The 23298-nt window shown below is 44.1% G+C and overlaps 1 protein-coding gene across 1 annotated transcript in view; it reads right to left on the bottom strand.

Moving 5' to 3' along the window:
* Positions 1-23298, bottom strand: part of RCAN1 (regulator of calcineurin 1) — a 99228-nt gene that overhangs the window by 10360 nt on the left and 65570 nt on the right. The gene's annotated exons all lie outside the window — the stretch shown is intronic.

A 23298-nucleotide genomic window follows, 5' to 3' on the forward strand; every position in this document is an offset into this window, starting at 1 on the left:
ATTGTTGTAATTTGAGAACTAGAATATGCAACACTTGGATCATTTTCTGACAGCTACTGAATCCGGAAAAAGGTATGAAAACATTTTAGAGAATCTAGCCTTGGAAGTTGAGAAGAGAGACATTCAGAGGTCTTCCTGCTTTGAGACTCACAGACTGAAAGTTTTTTTTTTTAATAGAAAAGAAGAAGAAAAAGAAAGATGCACACTATTCTTAAAAAGGTAGTTCAGCTGGCCTTTTCTCGGGTCAGATGACCGGTCTGGAGAAGCCTACTGGGATAGCAGGATGCCAGTTTTTTCAAAAGGCTGTAACTCTGAACTTCTAAGCACTTTACCAGTTTAGATCCCTAAGGTAGTATAGGTCCTTCCCAATCTCCCCAATTTCATTATCACCTAAAAGCACTCAAGTTCTTTACAAAAGCATTCCCTAGTCTAGAGGCACCCAGAGACACCTCTTAAGCTCTCAAAAGATAAACAGAACTCTGCCCTTCACATGTAAAGGTTAACTTCAAAGAATCATTAAGTCAGCCAAGAATAAAAAGAATATTTGCAATGGGAAAAAACAAACCAGAGCATTAATGTGCCACAAAAGAAAAAGTAAAGTCTTCTTGGATGAATGAGCATTGCTTAATTTCAATGCACAGTGCCATGCTGCCAGCTGTAGAGTTATGTAAGAAACCAGTTACGGTGTTTGCTTTGCCAAATTACCCATAACTCCCTACCTGAAAAGAGCCAAATGCATATACTCTGAAAAAGTTTGGAACACTGAACAGTATGGCTATGCATCAGGCACCAAGGGGAACGCACACTGGACGGTGTCTGGGGATGGGGAGGGCGTGTCTGTGCGGGCTGTGTTTCCAGGGCAGAGTCTGCAGTGTGCCTGGCGTATGCGGCCTTTGGGGTGTGGGGCTAAGGGGAAACAGGGCAGGGAGGGGACCCAGGACTGCATTCCCTCCTTCATAGGGGCTGAGAACGTCTCTGAAGTTCACTCCTTCCCTTGCCTCCAGCCCCTGCCGCTCCTTTTCTTTCTTCTGTAGTCCACCTTCGCAAACAGAGTTAAAAGGTGATCAAAGGAGGAAGAAGAGGCTAATTTCACTGTCTTCTTTTTAAAATATGACATGAAGCTCCAGTTTGGCCGTGTGGACAAACCTGAATACGTCTGTTCACCTGAGACAATGGTACTGAGCTCACCCAGATTCACAATTTTGGCTGACTCATACAGAAGAAAACAAAGAATAGTGAGGTATTTGAAGATTGTTTGACTGTTTTGTTCATAGAAATAAATGAGAAATGATCCAGCTTCCATTAGGCTGCCCCAAAAGCCTAATAAAATATGTAAGTCTATACCTGCCTTTGAATTGATTTTAAGCTCCACCTGATTCAAATGTGATGAACGTGAGTGCTTCCATTTTTATATCAGGGAAAGGGGCTCAAAATGGTGGCCAACTGTAGGAGGCTGGAATGGAGGCTCTCTGGCCAAAACTAGGTCACAAAGTGTAGCTGGGCCCAGGACCAGGAGAGAGGGCACCAGGGTGTGCCAGCACAGGCTCGCTCAGCACAGGCTCAGAACAGCCTGAGCAATGCGCAGCAGATGCAGGTTTTCAGAGTGTGTCACTGAGCAGCATGGCCTCTCTGTCATGCTCCAACACCCCAGCTGGCCAAGGGGATGGACGCCTGTCCTTGTACCTGGAAGCAACACTGCTGTAAACTCAAGTTCTCTTCATCTGCTAATCTGAATATTCTTGATGGGAATATTTGCTCTTTGCATGTTTATTATACATATATGTGAACTTGGATTTCTAAATGCAATTAAGAAATTTTAGCGATTTTCCCCACTGAGAATCAAAGTTGATCCCTAGCCAGTATTCGAAAAGTTGACTTCCCTACTGAGATACCTTGTGGTTTGGGAGAAAAGTACATTCTTGGTTCTTGTTTGTTAGCTGGATGTAAGTTATTTGAAGAAAGTAGTGCCTAATGCCTTATTAGAACTCTTGAAAAGCACACTAAAAATTGCACTTAAAAGAGTTGAACTGAAACTAGAAGTTAAAGAAGAAATGAAATGCTTGAATCAACTGTAAGCTTCAGCTGTTTTGCATTTCTTCCATTTATACCATAAAAACCTTAAATGAATCTCTTTAACCTGAATTTGCCTCCTCTGGCTCTAAGCAGTTAGAGCATATTTTCATTAAGGAGTTTCTCTGAGGAAAAACCGAGGTTTAGGTTAAATTCCACTGTTCCCAAAACATAGTTAGGATGACCTCAGTACATCCATCATGTACCCCAAGGAGTTTACAGCCACAGCAAGAGTGTGCACCCGTGAAACTTTCCAGAACAGGACCAGACTTTGCTGTGCAAAGCAAAGGGTAGCAAAGAACGGGGCAATTTGCAGATCTTCTGGGAAGAAAAAAGACACACCGGACTGAAATAAAAGGTGTCAGTGCATTTATCTTGAATGCTAATGAACTTCTGGTTTAGTCCAGCGTTTGGCTTCTGAGACAATGAAAGAATTTTGTTGTTATTTAATATCTGTAGCCCTTTCTCTATAATGTGGAGCATTGTTCCCCCAACCTAAATTCCTACACAAAAGAAAAACACAGCAGCTCACTCTCCTACTCCTCCTGATATCTCCCAGCCTACAAGGTGTTACTAACTGAGGGGAGGGTTCTTATCCTCAAGCTGTAAACCGGGTTAATATCAAATCCTGAGCTGTGATGACTGAACAATCGCACAGCCTAGCACGGCGGCAGAAACAATTGGTGGTTATTGTGTGTTAGCTGCGTTTCTCCTCGCCCCTCCTCTCTAATGATACCGAGGGTCAGAGGGGCACACTGGTTTGGGAGGCCAGGATTCACTCTGGTCTCTTGATTGCAGACACCGTGCTTGTTCCTCAGAACTGCGCCTGCCTGGCAGCGGTGCCTTTGGTATTGCAGTTCGTTTTCCCACCTCCGTTCTTCCAGGCCCTCTGGCTGGACTGACCAGGGCATCTTGGATGTCCGCCTTTCCTATGGGCTCTGCGGAACACAGGCGAGCTGTAGGTTCTCTGTACTACCCTCCACCTCGCACCCCCAGCACACCACTTCAGGCAGCCCTCTGCAACCGCAGTACCTGTCTGTGGCCTTGCTCTGGCCAATGTCTTACTGCTCTGTAGACTGTATAAATCCCACATTATAAAACTTCCTGAAGCTGAGCTTGATCACATTCCTGCCCTACAATAAAAGCTCCAGGAACTTCCCACTGCTCCTTAGGTCGAAGATGAAGGCTTATACTTAGTATTCATCTGTCAGTCCATGCGTACATCTATCCATCTGTCCATCCAAGCGCCCATCTACCCATCCATCTATGAGTCTAGCTATCCACTTGTTCTTTCAACCAAGACCAGTACGGGGTATTGGGGGTTCAAAGTTGAACCAAATAGACAAAACTCTCTGTTCTCATGGAGCTAACATTCTAGATGGGGGAAAAAAAAAAAGAAACAAGGTAATTGGTTAAAATATATCATACATTTAGATGGTGATAAGTGCTGGGAATAAGGCAAAGAGGAGGGGCAGGAAAAGCTGGGTAAAGGAGGAGCTAAAAGAAGGTCTGGCCAGAGAAGGCCTCCCTAAAAAGATGGCGTGTGGATGCATCAGGGCCTGAGGAACGGGGGCATGAACTGTGGGATGCTGGGAAATAGCATTTCAGCCCCAGGGAACAGAAAACAGAAAAGCCCCAAGGCAGGAGAACCCAGTAACATTAGCCCAGCAGGAGTCTGAGAGCGGCTGCAGGGGAGCAAGTGGAGAGAGAGGCTGGGGAAGAGGCTGTGTGAGCTCTTTAGCCACTGGAGGGCCCTTGGCTTGTATTCTGGCCAAAGTGGGAGCCATCAGAGTTCTGAGCAGAGGCAGAGCAGGATACAACTTCCACCGTGTAACAGAGCTGCTCCAGTGATGGCTCAGAGGAGTGAGGGGGCAGGGCATAAAGAAGCAAAATGCCTAGTGAGGTGTGAGGCGTGAGATGTGATGTGTGAGATGTGAGGCATCTAGCTCTCTCCAGCCATCAGCCTGCAGCTCCCCTAAGGGTGCCAGCAGCCGTGCCTGCTTCCTCAGTGCCCACAGCCAGTGCTTCCTTGGTCTCTTCCCTGCCGCCTGTCAAACTCCTATGCATCCTTTAAAGCCCATCCCAAATGCCACTTCTCCAGGAGGCACCCCTCCTAAATGTTCTCTTCCTCCTTTAACCCTGGTGGCTCCCTGGGCTCTCTCCATAGTCTGCCCCGCATTCTAGTTATGTCCCTACCTGGCAATCTCCCTGCCACAGTGACAGCTGCCTGAGGGAGACACTGCTCACTCTGCCATTCCTGGAGATGCACATAAATGCTTGTGAAGTTCAGGGACTATCCCAGGGAGGGTCCACTGGAGGCAAAGAGCCAGAATTCACCAGGCATCCAAGGCCCATGGCCACTTGTGTCCCTGATTGAAGAGAGTCCTATGCCTTTGGTTTGAGCAGAGGCCTTGTCATTCCTTTTTGTCACAGGTGGTGGTGGTGTTGGAAAGGCACAGTGTTTGCTCGCAGGACCCTGGGCACAGGACTGCACCATCAGCCCCAGACTCTGAGGTTCCACCCCAAGGGGCACTAGCAGAGGCCTTCCGACTCCCATGGGTCTACGGAAGGCAGCAATCTGGAAAGTCCTTTGCATGTGGGAACGACCTACTCCACTCAATATAGGCTTACCTTGTCTTTGTTAAATGCCTATTTTTAGGTGTGTTTTATAAGGTGCCCAGCATAGAGTAGAAACAGTATAGAGCTTACAAATAAAATGCTTTTACTGGCTCAAGTACCCAAAAATCTACCAATGGAGTTCATGATCATGAACATTTGGAGACCATTTGTCTAAGCAGTAGTGTGATTAGAGTCCTAATTTTCTTTAGGCTTCTTCATAATAATCAAGTGTAAGAAAGAGAACAGGAAAAACATTCTTCTCTCTGATCTCCAGAAGAATTTCTGTTCTTGTTCACTTTGAGGGTAATGAGAGAATGGGCTCCGGGCAGCGAGCTTTGGGCTCAGGAATTTACTGGTCTCAGCATGCTTTATTACCTTTAAACTCAGAGCTGGGCCCGTGGGAGGGGCCTCCATTTCAAAGAAAATGTAAAACAAAGTAGAAAACCCTTTTCCTGGTGGGCTCCTTGCAGTAGGAGTCCCTAGAGAAGACAGGCACGTACTGGTTCTCCCCCTGCAGAGGATGACCTAAGAATTCTAAATCTGAAATGGGACCAACCTGTGTGAAAACTGACTTTAAGTTTAGGAAGCGTTAATCTTGAATCTGTAGCGTAACACATAAGAAATAATGGTAATTCTAAACTTCAATCTGGCACATTTCTGATATTCTGAAAAAAACAAAAACAAAAACAGGAAAGCCTGAAATATCATTTTCTACCTTGCACGGATGAGTACAAGATGGTGTACACATAATTTGTATTTCTGGTATAACAGCATAGAACTTTTAATTACTCAAATAAATAATATGGCGGCTTACTGATGCCAGTGCCAAAAATGATGGGTGCAGTGCTGAAAATGCTAAACACGTATTTTAGCAGAATGGCAATCACGCTCTGCAAAAGCTTATGGTGGAAATAAAGAAAAACTGCAGTCATCAAAAAGAAAGAAAGAAATGAAGTGAAATTAAACAACAAGATAAGGCACAACAAAATAAAATAAAAAACAACAACTGATTTGGGGTAAATTGGGGGGAAGAGTGTTCCAACTTATACCTTAAGGAAGAGGTCACAGTTCACACCAGATTTCATCTTGTTTGTTAAATTCCATGTGCGGTCAAAATCCCATTAACTTCTGTTTCCTTATTACCTCAATCTTTCCTTACATAAAGGTTAACCAACCCTCTGTAACTTCTTGGAAATGCTTGCAATGCTTAAGATGGAGAAATAGCCATAGGCAAATCAAAACTATCCTTAATGACTTGGAGACCAGCAGACGTGGATTAAGGGAGGTAACATTTATTAAGAGATGACTGGGGCCACAGCCACCCTAATTACCCTTCCTTATTTGCTCTCTTTAGTCAATGCCTTTCCAGACCCACCTTGCTTTAATTACTGATTTTCGACTTTGGCTTTGAGGCCGTTCTCGGGCGGAGCCCGGTCCCGCAGCGACAAAAGTCTGGGCAAGAAAGAACTGTCTGAGCTAGTGACAGTCTGCTTTGCCAGAATCAGTCACAGGACCTGGTTATCTCTCATTCCAGAGTCAAACAGCTTTCCCAGCCCTGCACTGATTCATTCCCATCAGGTAAATCCCTTCATGTTCAAAGTATAAGTTCCACTTTCTAAGTCAATGCTGACAGAAAAGCCTCGTTCCATTTGTCCCCACGTTCCATGCTCATGTCAGAAGAGCCGACACGACCCTTGGGCCGGGATGTGTGAGAGGGGGAGGATGAACCTCACTCCGGTGGGTCCTCCCAGGGGGCCTGGCTGGGGGCTGGGGACATGCACGCCCCCCACCCCTACCTGGTGGATGCCTGGCTGAGCCTGAGTTGAGGATCACAAGGGGAGAAGGTCATGGATGAAGGGGAAAAGAATGGGGGTAAAACTGAAATCTGAATCCTTACTACCAGATGCAACAGTTCCCAGTAACTTTGCTATGCAGAGCTTGGATCCGCACCCGACTTAAACATTCAGGAGTCAGCTCAGAAATGGTTTTTTGCCAAGTGCAGAAGAGAAAAACGTGTTGTGTGCACTTCCTGGTTAGTTTCGCTATCACCCGCAGCCCTGCTCCCATGTGTGTAGTTGGGAAGCCACCCACAGGGCCACGGCAGGGTGCTTTCTTCTTCTTCCATTGCCTTCTTCACTGAGTATTTTAAAGTCTGATAATAAGTTGCCTGAGGAAGCAGATCCTGTCTTCATGAGGGCAGCACAATGACTCAAAGCACACTTAAAAAACAGTAAACTGTAGGCAAGACCTCCCCCCTGACCACACACATACATGCAGCTTGGATATTGACACGTGCTATAAAAAAGAGAACGGTGCCAACTTTGCTCATTAGGAAAATTTGGGGTTTTGTGTCACGTGACCAAAACTTGGGCACATATCTGGACCAGAGCATCTAGACTGCCCTCTTTTTCCACCAGATCTAGGATCCCCAGATTAGTGCCCTGTTATGAACTGGCAGACCCCAGCATTTAAAGAAAAAAAAAGTCGTTTTCAAAATTTAAAAATGGGAGATTTCACATAGAAATAGAACTCTCAGCTTCTCTGGGAAAAAAAAAAAAAGGAGTATGTGCCAATTCAGGGCCTAGAGGCCCACTGGCTATGGCTGAACCTGCGGCTGACCCTGTGCTCTCCAAATATCAGTGGCCCCCTTGCTCTGGACCCCAAGGGCATTTGAGTTTTCAGCCTCTGGTTTAGTAAGTCATCAGATTAGTCATTTGCTATGAGCCACTGAGAGGCAGGGGTACTCACAAAAGCAGCTTACCCATCCTTCCCCCTGGCTCCAAATGTTCTGCATCAAACAGCCTTTTTCAAATAATACATTTAGAGGGCATGCTCCTCACTCTTCACATGGCAATTTTTTTTTTCTTTTTATGGTCCATTCACTGGAACCACACATTTCCATAGGTGACTCCTTGGCACTGCAGAACGTCCCCTGAAATTACACTGCAATGCGAGTGAAAGCTGGAGACATTCCAGGGATGACCTAGATTCGCTCAAACATTCACAAACCATAGTCGGTTCCTTTAGCGACTGTTACGAAAACATGCATGAAGGAAGACCAGAGAGGCGGACAGCTTGGCTGAGGTCAGAACTGTAACACACAGATTTCTATAGAGCTAGCTATGACTAATGCAGGCAGGCAGCCATGAGAAGATAATGGTTAGAAGATGATCTGAGATTAGACTGAGATCGAGGCATTTTCACATGAGGTTTTTATGATAGTTTTTTTTAAAAGACCCTTTTGAGAAGATGGCATTTGCAACTGCCCTTGTAAAAATCTAGGCTACAGTTTGATCAGTCTTTATGTGCTGAAATAACTCTTAGGAAGATCATGCCTGATGGAAGCCCTTCTGCTAAGCCTGAGCTGCCCAGGCTCTTCCATCCTCAGGGAGCTCACGGTGACACCCACCATCTGGAGCGGTGACATTACGTGGCACATACAGTGAGCAGCTGCTGGGGTTTGCTGAGCCCCCAGTCTGATCCCCTGCAACTTCCCCTAGCCAACTCAACAGATCCTGGCTATTTCAGCCTCTGAGACAGAAGTCCTTGTGCAGGAGGTTTATTAGGGCAGCACCCAGGCAAGGAAAGAGAAGCACAGGAGGGGAGGAAATGGGCAGCTGAGGGACAAGCCCTTAATCCCTGAAGGGATCTTGGTGTCACTATGTCCACCAACCAACTGGAACAAGGTCAAAGATCTGTACCTAAGGTCATCATCTGAAATTTCTTATAAATGTAACAGATTTGAAACTGGACACCATGAAAATAGTATTGATTCTACCCAACCCATTAGCTCATCTTAAAAGTTCCATACAAGCAACTTCAAAGGAATATGGTTAAAAAAAAAGTAGTAAACCCAACAGTTTTAAACTTTTGGCATAAACCATGTTAACTAAAACCCTGAATATTGACCAGCAAGTTCACTTCTAGGAATTTATTCTAAGGAAATTCTCATGGCCGTGGGCAAATATTTAGATGTGAATTTATTCCACGGAATGCTGTTTATGGAAATAACAGACCAGAAACATCTAAACATCCAATCAGTGACCAGTTAATGAACATGTGGAACCCATTCAATAGACTATAGAGCCACTTGCACTAAGGACGTGAAAACTATTTCATGACATAAAAAGATGCTCGCATCTTGCTGTTAATAAAAAAAGCAAGCTGTAAAGCAATGTTTATTGTTAATACTCCATTTTGGTGAGAAGAAAAAATATGCATATTAGTAAATAAGATTGCAATGTTTTCCTTTTTTTGTTTATTTGGACATAATAGAATGCCCACAATGAACCGTTATTACTATTGTAATAACAAAAAGTCTTTCTTTTTCCCCCTTTCCCCACTACAGGTTATATACCAAGGGTTAGAGAAACCATGGTTAACAGATACACTACGTAATGTTAAAGGTTAATCGGAGAGGAAATCTAGCCTGTTTTGCCTAGTGCTGTGGTATCATGGCTTTAAATTCTTTGCACTGTATTTGTTAGGCACAATTCCCAAGCATAGTGTTTTCAACCTATTAATATTTTGGAGTGCTGACTGTTGCACTGTTGAAATAATCCCATTTCTTACCTAACTGCTTTTAAAAACAGTGATTTCACCAGAAAATATTTATTTTGCTTGTTTTTGATAACCTTCCCAGCTAACCATCTTTATCTGGTGACGTGTCCAACTAAGCTGTATTGACTGAGCCACTGTCCCATGAATTAGGGCTGTATGCATGCCAGGAAACAGTGTTGTGATCCTGTTGTGCCCCACGGTGCAGGTAGCTGAGCTGAGCTCTGATAGCGTGAACAGATCTCACACAGCACTTTCTGCAAGCTCCAGTGCGGCCAGCACAGAGTATCCTGAGTTTTTCAGAAAATCTCCTATTCAAGCCTTGCAAATGACTCCTAACAGGATGCCTTCTTTGAACAAAACGAACAAATTTTCTCTTGTCACTGCCATGTCCCTACATCTATGTCTTCCTCATTTGCTTTATTTCCTCCATTCTTGCTTTCCCAGAACCACACTTAGGTCCTTTCCTTTCTGCCTGTGACAGTCCTGCCCTCTGCATCTCCATTCAAATAACACTGGAATGTTACCTAATCAACTTTTTCCCATTAAGGTGTTAATGACGACAGCTATTCAGTGTATAAGACCTCCCATACAGTGTATAAGAGAATGTACTTAATCAGCAAATTCTTGAGATCAAAGTCTCAGCCCCAAAGGAATCCATTGCTAAGGGGAAAATTCCAAGCAGGAAGTCAGGTACAGGGGAATTTTCCCTGGACAGGTGGGCTTTTCTGGGGCTGCATACTGATTACCTGGAGATGAGACACATATTTTTCGGGCACTGATACTGAGCAATTCTTGTGTGGGCTGTTTGGGATTAGGAATAGACTGTCCAGTCTAAAGGAAAATCATTCATTTGTTCATTCATTCAACTGCCATTAATTAAGGATTTGCTGTGTGCCTTCTCAAACTCCATGCTGGGTCTAATTATACCTATTACATATTCTCCTAATACCAGGAACCTCTAATTTTTAGCACTTATCATATTTTAATTGGTTTCCTCCACTAAACAAGGGGCAGACTAAGTGATGGGTCCTGGAATATTTAAGACTCCATAAATATTTGTTGAATGAAGAAGACATGCAGCCTAGTATAACTGCTTGTTTACTAGAGATACAAAGAGGAGTGAGACATGACCATTCCTTCAAAAAGCTCCTAGTCATGTTAATCGCAAAGTACTTACTATGCCATTATCAGGTATTCATACATGAATAGGGGCTTCAAAAGCCTAAGACACAGTTCCTGGCTTTATAGGGCCTTAACATCAAAGCTTTGGAGACAAGACTACAAATCCAGTGACAAGGTAATACAAACCATCTCCGTGCTGTTGCAGACAAAAGGGCGCAGGATACTGGAGGTGGAGACTGGTGATCAGTGAAGGAGAGTCTCATACATAATGATCCTGTCTCAATATCCACTTAGTTCAGTTACAGAATATCTTGTGGATAAAGGCCTTGAAAATAGGCTTAGATTTTAAATGGGTGGGGAAAGGATATAATCCCTGTATTTTCTCATTCCTACTTGAAGGGAAGGTATTAGGAAATTTATCATTTTCTTTACCCACTATCGTGAAGAATCCAGTAAGGAGCTGCTTCTACTGAAGGACTTAGACGCTTTATTCATTTTGAACTGCTTCTTTGATTGCCTGCGTTTTTGCATGGCATTGGTTAAGTGCTAATATTTGTCAATCTCACGTCCTGGATTTCTTGGGAAATCTTACCTTTATGTACTTTATTTCTAAAATAAAAACAATTCATGCAGTATGTGTAGCTACATTTTTAATATTTTGTTAGAAGAGCATCAAAATAAATAAATTAATGTATCAGACAAAATCTTCCATTGGCTCATATGCCTGAATCTGGGCTTGGAGGATAATGTATCTGTCTGTGAAGGGGGGTGAGGAGGACGCAGGGAGCCACAATAAAGACAATTTTAGCAGACTGAATTTTCCAAAGATGGCTGCCATGACACCTCCCATCTGACGTGCTCTTGAAGAACACTGCCATTCTCCTATCAGGAGGAGGAGTCTGTGTTCCCTGCCCTTAAACTTGGGAGGGTCTCTGTAAGTGCCTCGAGCGATAGATACTACATGGGGGAAGTGACACCATATGACTTCTGAGGCTAGGGCATACAAAGCCACGCACTTCTGCTTTGTTCTCTTGGAGCCCAGTCCCCATGTGGTCAGGAAGTCCAAATAGCCTGAGGAGAGGCCCCCGTGGAGAAGAACTGAGGTCCCGGATCAAAGCCCTGTCTGAGCTCCCAGTTGACTGCCAGCACTCGTGCCAACTATGTGCGTGTGACATCTTGAGAGTGGTTCTCGGGTCCCCAGGCAAGCAAACCCAGCAGATGCTGTGTGGAAGAGAGAACCATCCATGCACAGACTTCAGATGAATGAGTGAAGTAAATGACTGCTGCTGGTGTAAGTCACTAAGTTCTGGGTGGTTTGTTTCACAGAAATAGTAACTTGAACAATGTTGTGGAGATGGGCTGAAGTGACAAGGCCCTATTACTAATTAGACTTGGAAAGCAAGGAAAGAAAGACCAAAGTGTTTAACCGCTTCCCCCCCTGAGAGACCAGAGAGAAGGGTCCTTGACAGGCACAGTGGGAGGTAGAGGAAGGGCAGGTGAAGGTGAGGTGGGGATGGCGAGTTTGGCTTCTTGATGTGCATATGGCAGTCTGCCTTTTACGTGCACGTCTATGAGAGGTCCACAGCACAGTGGCAAGGGGCGTGGATGCTGGAGCCAGCCTGCCCGGGCGTGACCCTGGCTTCTCACTCCCATGCGCTTTGCTTTCTTCAGCTGTAAAGGGAGGATAATAACAGAACCCGCCTCAGACAGTCATTGTGGCACTAAGTGACCTAATGTCTAAAAAGGGCTGGGCACATAGGAAGTTCTATGAAAACGTTTGCTGTTAGGATCCACATAAATGTGGGCCTTAAACGGGAGGCTGAAGAACTGCCTCTCAAAGATGTCCACGTCCTAATCCCTGGAACTTGTGAATATGGCACCTTACGTGGCAGAAGGGACTTTGCAGATGTGATTAAGTTAAGGATGCTGAGATGGGAGATGACCCTGGATTGTCTGGGGGAGGGGGCTGATGCGATCAGGGGGTTCTTATAAGAGGGATGAGGGAGGTCAGGGTCAGAGACCAGGCGTGAAGATGGAAACAAAGACTGGAACGATGTGGGGCCAGGAGCCAAGGAATTCCTCCAGAACCCGCAGAAAGGCAAGGAAACACGTTCTTGCCTAGAAGGAACAAACCCTGCCAACACCTTGACTTTAGCCCACTGAGACTGACTTTGGACTTCTGACCCCCCAGGCCTGTAAGATAATAAGTCTGTGTTATTTCAGCCATTAAGTTTGTGGGAATTTGTTACAGAAGCAATAGCGAACTAATCCGGATTTTAACCTTGAGAAAGGGAGCTTTATAGAACATCGAGCAGATGGAATGATGAAAAGACAGACTTGGGGATCAATCAACGCTCTCTCTTTATTTCCTTTCCTGCTGACTTAGCCTTGGGCAGGACAACATTTTCTCTTTAATCTTAGCATGGGAGGCTGGTCAAAGCCTGGGCTCAGGCATCAGGTGCGAACACTGACTCCAGCCCTTACTCACTGGGGGGCAAAGGGGGTCCTTGGTTCACTGGTTCCTGCTGGCAAGGCCATACTGGCTATTTACAACCAGATCTGTACTGACTGTCTTCACATCCCTTCTGGTCAGTGCCCATGAGGCACTCTATATTGCTATGTATTTTGAGTATTAGGTGAAGACTTAAAACTCTGAGTGTCCTTATCTGTAAATTAGGTACAATTTAAGTCAAAGGTTGTAGATGAGTGTAGGTAAGTAGTTCTTTAATTGGGATTCCCAGAGCAGCAGTATCTCATTACTTGGGAACTCATTAGAAGTGCAAATGTTGGCTTCACCTACTAGAATGTGCAGAATTCTAAAGTGGCCCTGAGATCTCCCTCCCTGGGGGACGTGCCCTGTATAATTCCCAGGACTATGGCCAAGATGGATGTTACCACCCATGATTGGTCATGTTACACAGCACAGTTTGTTAAAAGGGAGATTATCCAGGATGAGCCCTTAAAAGGGATGAGACTCTTTTTGCAGCCACAGATTTGACATGAGATGGATTCTCCATTGCTGGCTTGAAGATGGAGGGGGCTGGGGGCCAAGGAATGCTAGTGGCCTCCAGGACCTGGGGTAGCCCCTGGTAACAGGGACCCAACTGTACATGGAAACATTCTTCCCCAGACCTCTACACAGGAATGCAGCCCAGCTCATGACTTGATTCTGGCCTTGTATGACCTCGAGCAGAGAACCCAGCTACACCATGCTGGGACTTTGACTACAGACCTGTCAGCTAATAAATGGGTGTTGTGTTAAGCCATTAAATTTGTGGTCATTTGTCATGCAGTTATGGAAACTATTTACTGAATCAGAAACTCTTGTGTTTGAACAAGCCCTCCAGGTGACTGGGATGCACACTCAAGTTTGAGCACCTCTGGTCTATTTAAGGGCCTGCCCAGCACAGCTCGGCACAGGTGGGTCCAGGGTGAATAGCAGCTGCTGTACTACCATATATTCTGAGAATCTTCTGGCTCCTCTGTTGCATTTGAAAAAGCTTAAAAAAGTGCAAAAGAAAAAAAGTCTTCCAGACTTGTGCTTTCAGGTGTAAGAGCAGATTGAATGTCGGCTATTCTGAAAACAACAGACAAGGGAGAGAAATTCCCTTTTCCTCTTCAATCTAACAGTCAAGGGCAACTAGAACTAATACTGATGAAGTAGCTGCAGAAGACAAGTTCTAGCTGAAGTGGGGGAGGGCAGATGCGACCTCCTCCCACGTTCTGAGAGGATGCAGGCAGGGGACATTGATCTGAGTCTCCAAAACTAAAAGTAGGACCTACTTCACAGGGCAGGTAAGACGCTGTCATGAGAAACCCCACAGCAGGGCTCAGGACTGGCGCTTGAAGACATGCAGTCAGGGCAGACTATTCCTGGGTTACCCACTTCTCTCCCACCATTTCATCTTCCTGCATACCTCTCATTTCTTCCAGCTTCTTCCTGACACTATTTTGATTCATGTTAGCATGGTTTATCCTTCTCTACTCATTTCTTTTTAATCTACACATGTCTTTCTATTTCAAATGGGTTTCCTGTAGACAACATCTACTTGGGCCTTGTTTCTTCATCCACTCTGAACAATCTCTGTCTTTTCACTGATGTAGTCATTGAGCCACTGAGGTTCAAAGTGACTGCTGATTTAGTTGGCTTAATAGCAACATCAAACAAAAACACTTTTGCACAAGATGGAACCATCAACAAGATGAAAAGGCAGTTTACTGAATGGGAGAAGATATTTGCAAATTATACATCTGATAAGGGGTTAATATGCAACATATACAAAGAACTCACATGGCTTAATGTAAAAAAAACAACCCTATTAAAAACTGGGCAGAGGACCTGAATAGACATTTTTCCAGAGAAGACACAAAGTTGGCCAACAGGCAATGAAAAGGTGCTCCACATGACTAATCATCAGGGATGTTTCAGCCATAAAAAAAAATGAAATCTTGCCATTTGACACAACATGGATGGACCTGGAGGGTATTATGCTATGTGAAATAAGTCAGACAAAGAAAGGCAAATGCCATATGATTTCACTTTTATGTGGAATCTAAAAAACAAATCAAACCAAGATTCAGATATATGAAACAAACTGTTGGTTACCAGGCTGAGAGGTAACCTGAAGAGAATTAAGAGGTATAAACTTCAAATTACAAAGTAAATTAGTCATGGGGATGTAATGTGCAGCACAGAGAGTATAGTCGATAATATTGTAATAACTTTGTAGGGTGACGGATGCTAAATCGACTTACCATGGGGATCAGTTCATAATGTACACAAATATCAAATCACTAGGTGTACACCTGAAACTAATAGGATATGGTATGTCAATTATACTTCAACAAAAAAAAAATAAGGTGTAACATAAGCCAGTCTCACCTGAACTTTGTTTTTTTATTTGAAGGATGCATGTAGCACTTTCCTACGTTTTTTACACATTGAAAACAACTTGATATAACTATGTCATAGGAAAGTAGGAATTGTACCCTTTATTGTCCATCTTCATTTTCTGTTCCCCTACAAAGCTGATGTTTACACATCAAGCTGACTGCACTGGTGCATGAGAACAAGCTGATATGATCTACAAGGAATCAGATGCCTACGCCAAGCAGTTCAAAATGGCATTCAATGTTCAGGCTCAGGTAGCAAATAAGACTGTAATTCCTTGGGGGGTGAATATGTAGATACTTTTTAATATTTTGCCATAACTGCACGAGTTTTTGCATTTTTCCCTGAAGGCACTGTTTCTTTCTTTTTTTTTATTTTATTAAGGTATCACTGATATACACTCTTATGAAGGTTTCACATGAAAAACAATGTGGTTATTACATTCACCTAAATTATTGAGTCCCCCCCATACCCATTGCAGTCACTGCCCATCAGTGTAGTAAGATGCCACAGAGTCACTATTTGCCTTCTCTGTTCTACACTGTCTTCCCATGATCCATCCTACACTATGTGCTGAAGGCATTGTTTCTTAAAACAAAACAAAACAAAACGAAACAAAACAAAACAAAAACACTGTTTCCACAGCTGGCCCAGTTCTGGGCACCCAGGAGATGGCTCTGTCACTATTTGTTGGCTGAATGAGTGAATAAATTAATGATCACGCTCTTTTTAAACACCAAAATATTGATCTAACAAGAGGGAATTTAGAAAAAACAAAAGGTAGTCACACCTTTTAAAACTTGTAAATGAGGGGGGGAACTGATCTCTGGATGTCTATCACCTCTTGGCCCTCTCTCCATTCACTCACAGGCATTTTCTGGGCATCTGCTCTGGGTGAGAAGCCACACTGGTCCCTGGGAGATCAGGAATGAGACACAGCCCAGCCCTCAGGAAGCATTCGGGTTGGAATAAAAGGCCTGTACATAGTACACAGACCTGCCCTTTATGCTCAGCTGCGGCATGGACCGTGCATGCCCAAGAAAAGGGGCCAGTGAGTGCTCAGTGCTGCAGGAAGCCTCTTAAAGGCTGTGTGATGGGCGCTTCACTGACAGCCAGGGAGCAGCTAGGCAGGTGGAGGAGACTGTGTTGGCAGAAGTCTTGGGCCCACTGTCAGTGCCGTGGGACTGCTGGGACCAGCTCCCTTGGGCCCCAGGCCACAAATGGAGACCAGAGGACCAGCCTTTAGTCAGCAGCCCCAATACCTCCCAAGGGTATGGGGTCCTTCAGAGAAACCACACTGGAAGGCAGAAGCAAAGCAAAATCACAAGAGCGTCCCGTTTCAATGTTACCCAACGTTGCTTCTTGCTCACTAGTGGAGTTGGCAGCGTTGCACAGTGGGCAGTTGGGGTGCGCCAGTACTTGGGACCCACACTTCCAAAACTCCCTGGGGGACACTCTGAACACCAGCTTGACACTTTCTCCCAAAAGACTGTTAGGGAAGTGCACAAGTGTTGATCCCCCAACCAAAACTGCCAGGACTAAGAGAACCATCAAGAAATGAGGAAGTATTATCTTGGGTTCCTGTGGTTTCTGATGAAAACTGCTGCAATTCAGGGCACAGGGGGCAGGAAACCCTGAAAAAAGCGATGCGTGCCCTCAGCTTGCTCTTCCAAAACATGGGGGTTGAGCCAGATGGAAGATCCTTTATGTGCTAACATTCCTTGGCCTGTGTCTTTCCTGTGTTTCTCAACAGTTACACTAATGACATTTTGGATGAAACAGTTTTTCCTTATGCAGTGCTGCCCTTCACATTCTGGACGGTTTAGCACCCTGCAGGCCCCACCCTCTCTCCTCCCCAAGTGCCAGCATTGAGGCCGCCACAGCTGCAGCCCCAGTGTCTCCCACGGACTTTCAAACACCCCCGGTTGGGGGGTGGGTGATGATAACGCTGAGATCTAAAATTAAGCGGGTTTGTTCTGACATCTAAGAATAGCCCCAGCACACTAAACACATTCATTTGATTTCTTGTTCAGCAGAAAAGAATGACCTCTTCATCTAGAGCTCCTTGGAAAGGTGTCACTTCAAATGGCTCCAAAGGAGATACGGTCTGAATCTCAACTGCTGGGTTGAAAAAACACGTGTAGCATATTGGAAGATTCCAGTCAGTCTTGAATAAAGTGAAAGCCTTCAGAGACAAAACATGTGCTTTGATCATCTGAAGGATGGCAAAAGAAAGTGATTTACAGAAAAAAAATGGATAACAACAAACACTCCAATGACTCAGAAAATGGCTAGAAATCACATCAGGAAAAGGTTTGCTTTTTTTCCATAAACAAAAAAAGAAAACAAAAACCTCCACCTAATAACAACCTCCTGCTCCAAACATTTGCTGGCAGGCTGAGAACTTACTAAAGTTTGGCTCTATGTTTAATGATATAAAAATATTGACTCTATGTGCTTGTTTGCAGTTTCTTCCTTATCATTAGAGATTTTTTTCTTAATGTAGAAACCATTTTTAAAATTCAAAATTAAATAGGCTTTAACTTAAAATAATTTATTGGCATAATTGAACATCAAATTATTTGAGAAATCCCCAAAATACTGCTAATATATTGTCCACAGGTGTGTAACTATTACTTATTTTAGAGGCTGGTACAAAGAAGATACCAAAGATGGGAACATGAGAGAAAAATCAATATAGCTTAAAAGTAAAACTGTCTTTGTAGTTCGAAGATAAACACAGTGTTCTCAAACACTGATAAGCAAATAAGTTATTGTAACTCTGTTACTCAGAAAGTAGAAGTCAGAGGGCATAAGCAATATCCACCGTATCAGAGGCTGAATAGGAGGAAGCAGGTTTAGAAGAGCAATGGGTTTTTCCCTGAGATGTATATTTTACAAGAAGTGTTCGATTCCAGTTTAGATATGGAAAGACAGTGTGTGTTTTTCCCATTAAAAGGGGAAACAGGAAAGGTATAAGTAGCTTGACCCATTACTAAGTCGTATCTGGAAAATAAAAAAGGTGGAGAAATGATTAGTCATAAGTGCATGACTTATTAGAAATGACTTTCTGGATAACCTGCATGAACAAACATTTCCCAAAACCTCTATGTTGGGGTCCATACTTTTCAAAGGTCTACATAGTGAATGGGACAGTGGATTTGGGTGGGGGTGGTATTTTCTTTGGAACCCAAAGGGTCACAGAAAGATTCTTACCAGCCTGCAGCCATGTTGTCCCTATGGGGACAATGGGGTCAGAGAAGGGCTCAGGCTTCTAGCACGGGTGTGGGAGTTGAGGATGGGGGTTATGGGGTTCAGGAGCCTGAGCCCAGGCACTTGGACTCTCCCAGAGCACCTGAGAGCTAAGAGGATTTCCTGTGGAGCAAAAAGGAGACCTTTCATAGGCAACCCCCTGTCCCTTGGGACCGCTGCTCTCCATATGCCATGTATTCCCAGTGCTCCCCTCCACCTGCTCCTGCCCTGCAGGTGAATAGCCCCTAGGAGACAGAGCATTTAGGAAAAAATATTCCCAACAGAAAAAGTAAAACAGCCAAGAGAATGAGATAACGAGTCTCTTGTCCACTGCTGTGGATTGAATTGTATCCCCCAAATTCATATGTGGAAGCCCAAACTCCAATATGATGCCATTAGGAAGTGGGGTCTTTGGGAGGTAATCTGGTTTAGATAAGAAGGCGATCCCGTGATGGAATTAGTGTCCTTATAAGAACGGGAAAGGGCACAAGAGCACACTCTCTCTCTTTGCTGTGTGCCTCACCAGAGGTGAAGAGGGGCCTCGCCAGAACCCGACCGTGCCCGGCACCCTGATCTCAGACTTCCCAGCATGCAGAGCTGTAAGAAATAAATGTCTGTTGGGTAAGCCACCCAGTCTATATAGTATTTTGCTTTAGGCCTAAGCTAATACACCCCCATCATTCAGCTTTACAAACAGGAGGCTGAACTGAAGTCTATGGTTTCTAAGCTCATGTTCCTAAGAACTGTGCTTCACTACTTCTTGAGAAGCCCTGGGTTCAAACATGCAATGTGTTTTAATTACAGTGTACTTTTTGTTTTCAAAGCTACATATGAAATTTGTTTTGTATGGTTAGATTTCTGCTAGATGATTAAGGTTTTGGAAATTAACATTATCAATAATCAATCAGCTCTCTTAGGAAAATAACATTTTTTGATTTCTTCAAAAGCTCTCTGATGACCTCTTACACTGGGAAAGCTGGGTTTTCAGATTTAAACTGGGAAAGTGGAACTGTCAAAAGGGTAAAAATGATAAAAAATGTTAAGTCAGTACATACTTAGGATTTAAACTGTAATACTGAAATTCTTGGAATTTGAATATAGTACTTTTAAGCAGCTTTATTGAGATATAACTTAAATACCATTATAGTACTTTCAAAATCTGTCTTTATATCATGATAAAATTGCTATTTTGCTTAACATTGTAAAAAATACTATTATAACTAGAAAACATCATTCCTGATTACTTCATAAGCTATTAACCTCTGTATCTCTTAGTAAATCTACTGATGTCTAGGGCAATATGTGCTAACAGAAGAATGTTAAATTCTATCTTAATACCATCTAAATAAAACCTTATTTCTTCAAATGTATATTATACATTCAAGCTAAGGACTGTGGCAGAATATAAAGCAATTAAAAAGAAATGCATGCTTTTCCTCTTTGCACTTACTTTCTGTGTTTGTTCCTTACTTTATGAAGGCTTGATGATTTTGCTCAATGGTGCTGCCAGCAAACTGGCCTGTGTGGTCCACCACCTGGGAGAGGGACTGAGATTTTGTGGGTTGGATGCTGGCATATGATCAAATAGCCATGTCTAAAATTGTCCCCCACTGGCCTTCTGTCACTCATGCTTTTTGCTGTCTCCATCCTGTATGATGAAGGAAGCCGTCCGTCCTCCCCGTGAAATAAGGTGCCGGGCCAGTGTACACTGTTTGGGTCTGGGCGTGTTCTGACTCATTGCTGCTATCAGTGGCCCTCAGAGGTCCTGGACAAAAAAAGTCAAGACAGCCAGTAGCCATGCTTGTGGCAACCTGCATTCAAAAGGCGAAACCTGCCGTGGAGGCCCTCCAGGACAGCCTGGACTCTGCATCAGTATTATTTTTATTTCTTTTATAGCGATTCCTTTTCTAACCTGGTGGTGGTTTAGGTGATATCCTAATCTGCTTTTAAGTTTGAAAATGCATCTACTAGATGACTCACTGTGGTTTGCACAAAATCAAGAGGAGTGGCAGGTGCCAAAGACCCCAAAATGACAATATAGAGGTCACCTGGAAAACGAATACTCTCTCATGGTCAGAGTGCTGCCGGTGCTCCTCCAGTCCAGGCTGGCACAGGAGTGCCAACATCTGCCTTGTTTCCAATATACATAGGGCAAAATGAGGTCATGCTCCGCGGGTTGCCTCTACAGCAGAGGTTCACCAACGGGCCGCATGGGGAGGAGGACGATGATGGAGGACCTGGAGCGGGTGCCATAGCCGCGTAGCTGATTCTTCTGAAAGACTTCTGAGGGCAGGAAGTTGTGAAGGAGTTTGCTGTTATCACCAATTCACTTGCGAGTTCATTCATACACTCACTGACTACTACCATGGGCTCTAGAGTTGCTGAGGGACCTACAGGGGAGACCTGGCCCCCCAAACCAACACCAGGAACTACTGAATACAGAATGCAGGTGTGATTCGGCCCCCCTCCCCATGCTCCTGCTGGTGAGGGTGGCTGCAGAAGAGCACACGGACAGATGGAGAGGACAGTGAAGTGGGGGGAGCCCGGACTCCTGAACCAGGTGTTTCCACAGAAGCCTCCTTGGTGTAATAACCTCTCTGATGGCCTAAAATATCACCCAGAGAACTGTTGTTGCAGTTCTTACTTCCACAATATAATTCCAGATCTGCCATCTCCCTACTAAGATGAGAACCATTCTTGATAAGAAATGGAAGAAATGCAAAATAAACTTTGTCTAAGAAACAGTTTTGTGATTTCGAAGTGGTTTCTTTGACCTTTGTTATGGACTGAACTGTGTCTCCTTCAAATTCCTTTGTTGAAGTCCTAACCCTGCCCTGTGCTTCATTCAGAAGAGGATTGTATTCAGAGTCAGGGCCTTTAAAGAGGAATTTACAGTTAAATGAGACCTTTAGGGTAGGCCCTAATCCTGTATGACTGTGTCCTTATATGAAGGGGACTACAGACACGCCAAGGACATCAGGGTTGCACACACAGAGGAAAGGCCATGCGAGGACACAGAGGGTGGCTGGCCACCTGCAAGCCCAGGAAAGAAGCCTGTGAAGGAATCAACCTTGCTGACAACTTGATCCTGGACTTCCAGCCTCCTGAACTGTGAGAGAATTAATTTCTGTTGTTTAAGCCACACACAAGAAACTAATACAATCCAAACACAGGAAACTAGTATAATCCCCAATTTAAGAGTATAACAATATAAAATCTTGCACCACTGCTTTTACTGCACATTCTTACATAAGGTCCTGCAGAAGTACAATGTCCTGTCTACAGCTGGCCTTCATCTTTTCAAGGAAAAGTCTCTGAAGAAAGCGATCAGGCAGGAACACGATAGCTCGAGTCCACTGGGACGCACATCGAGCCACCTTCAGACACGTTTTGTGGGGTGTGCAGAGCCTTATCACATATCTGATGAAATTCATATCCTGCTGTCATCTGATACCAAGCTGTAAGGCAGTCATTCATACATGCAGAACTGCATTAACTCTCTGATCATAAAGTAAGACAAGCAACTCCACGACAATGATTAAACTTGCCTTTTCAAATGCCACATTCTTGGCAGTCATTGGAATGGGGCTTTTTTTCCTAAACAAAGACCCAAGGGAAACAGCGGAAAGGCTTTCTAAAGGCACCCATTACACGAAAGGAAACCATTAGGGTCGTAACTATTTTTACTCCTACATTCTGAACACCGGTTCTTTTCAGACTGGGTGTATGAAAGGTCTGCTGGCTGACTTCTAACTGGAAAAGTCACCGAATTTACCCTTGCAGAAAATATCTGTAACAGTTTCTTCCTTGGAAAAAATAATGACAACTCTTGATTCATATTTCCTAGGACTTTACAATAATGATGTCAATTTGCTGGTTTCTTTGAAAATTCCATAGCAATAAAATAACCAGTTAAAGATTTAACCTATTTCCATCCGGGCATCAAGGGAAAAGGAGGCAGTGGAAAACAGTTCTGTCACTATGGCTTAACGGTTCTTCAGTTGGTCCCACACGCATGTTCTGACAATGGATGGTTCTGAAATCCAGCAACTGCTGGAATTTCTAGGCTGGGATACTCTCCCAGTGAACATTCTTTCTTGATTCTTCAAATCAGCCTTAATGAATTCATAAACCTCTTAAGCTTTCATTCATAGAACCTCCAGCATTGCCCCCTTGGGCACTAAAGTTGAAACCTGTTCTTGTCCTCCTGAACTTTCTGAGCCCTTTCCCAGCACATGGGAGGACAGACAAGTAAGTCACGTAAAAAAGCCTTAGAACAGATCTTGAAGCATAGCACTCAGGTGACATGAGAAGACTCAGATGACCAATAGTTCTAGAACTTGTCTTTATAATAAGAGAGATTCCAGTTAATGGAGAAAGGGAAGGAATTACCAGACCTCTATGAGGCTTCAGTAGAGTTTGGGGTGGACAGCTATGTGCTCAGAGGATGAAGTGTGGTTCAAGATATAGGTAGGAAAGCCAGCAGGGGGCTGATGTCATGTGTTTATTAGGGTCCCTCCATCCAGGGGCGTTTCCCAGTCCTGCAGGGAGGGGAGGTATTGAAGTGACGTACAGACACTTGAGTGGACACAGAAGGGCTCTGTAGGTATTAGCAATAGACAAGGACACGCTTTGGGATTTGCCTTCTTGCTAGCTGTGCAGATGAAGTTCATTTAATAGCACTGGCCTGGATGGCCTGGATGCTCACAGGGTGGCCCTCAGCCAGCAGCACTGGCATCACCGATGAATGTGTGAGAACCGCAGACCTTGGGCCCCACCTGAGA

Source organism: Manis pentadactyla, chromosome 1 (genome assembly GCF_030020395.1).
Source record: "Manis pentadactyla isolate mManPen7 chromosome 1, mManPen7.hap1, whole genome shotgun sequence".
NCBI classification, from domain to species: Eukaryota; Metazoa; Chordata; class Mammalia; order Pholidota; family Manidae; genus Manis; species Manis pentadactyla.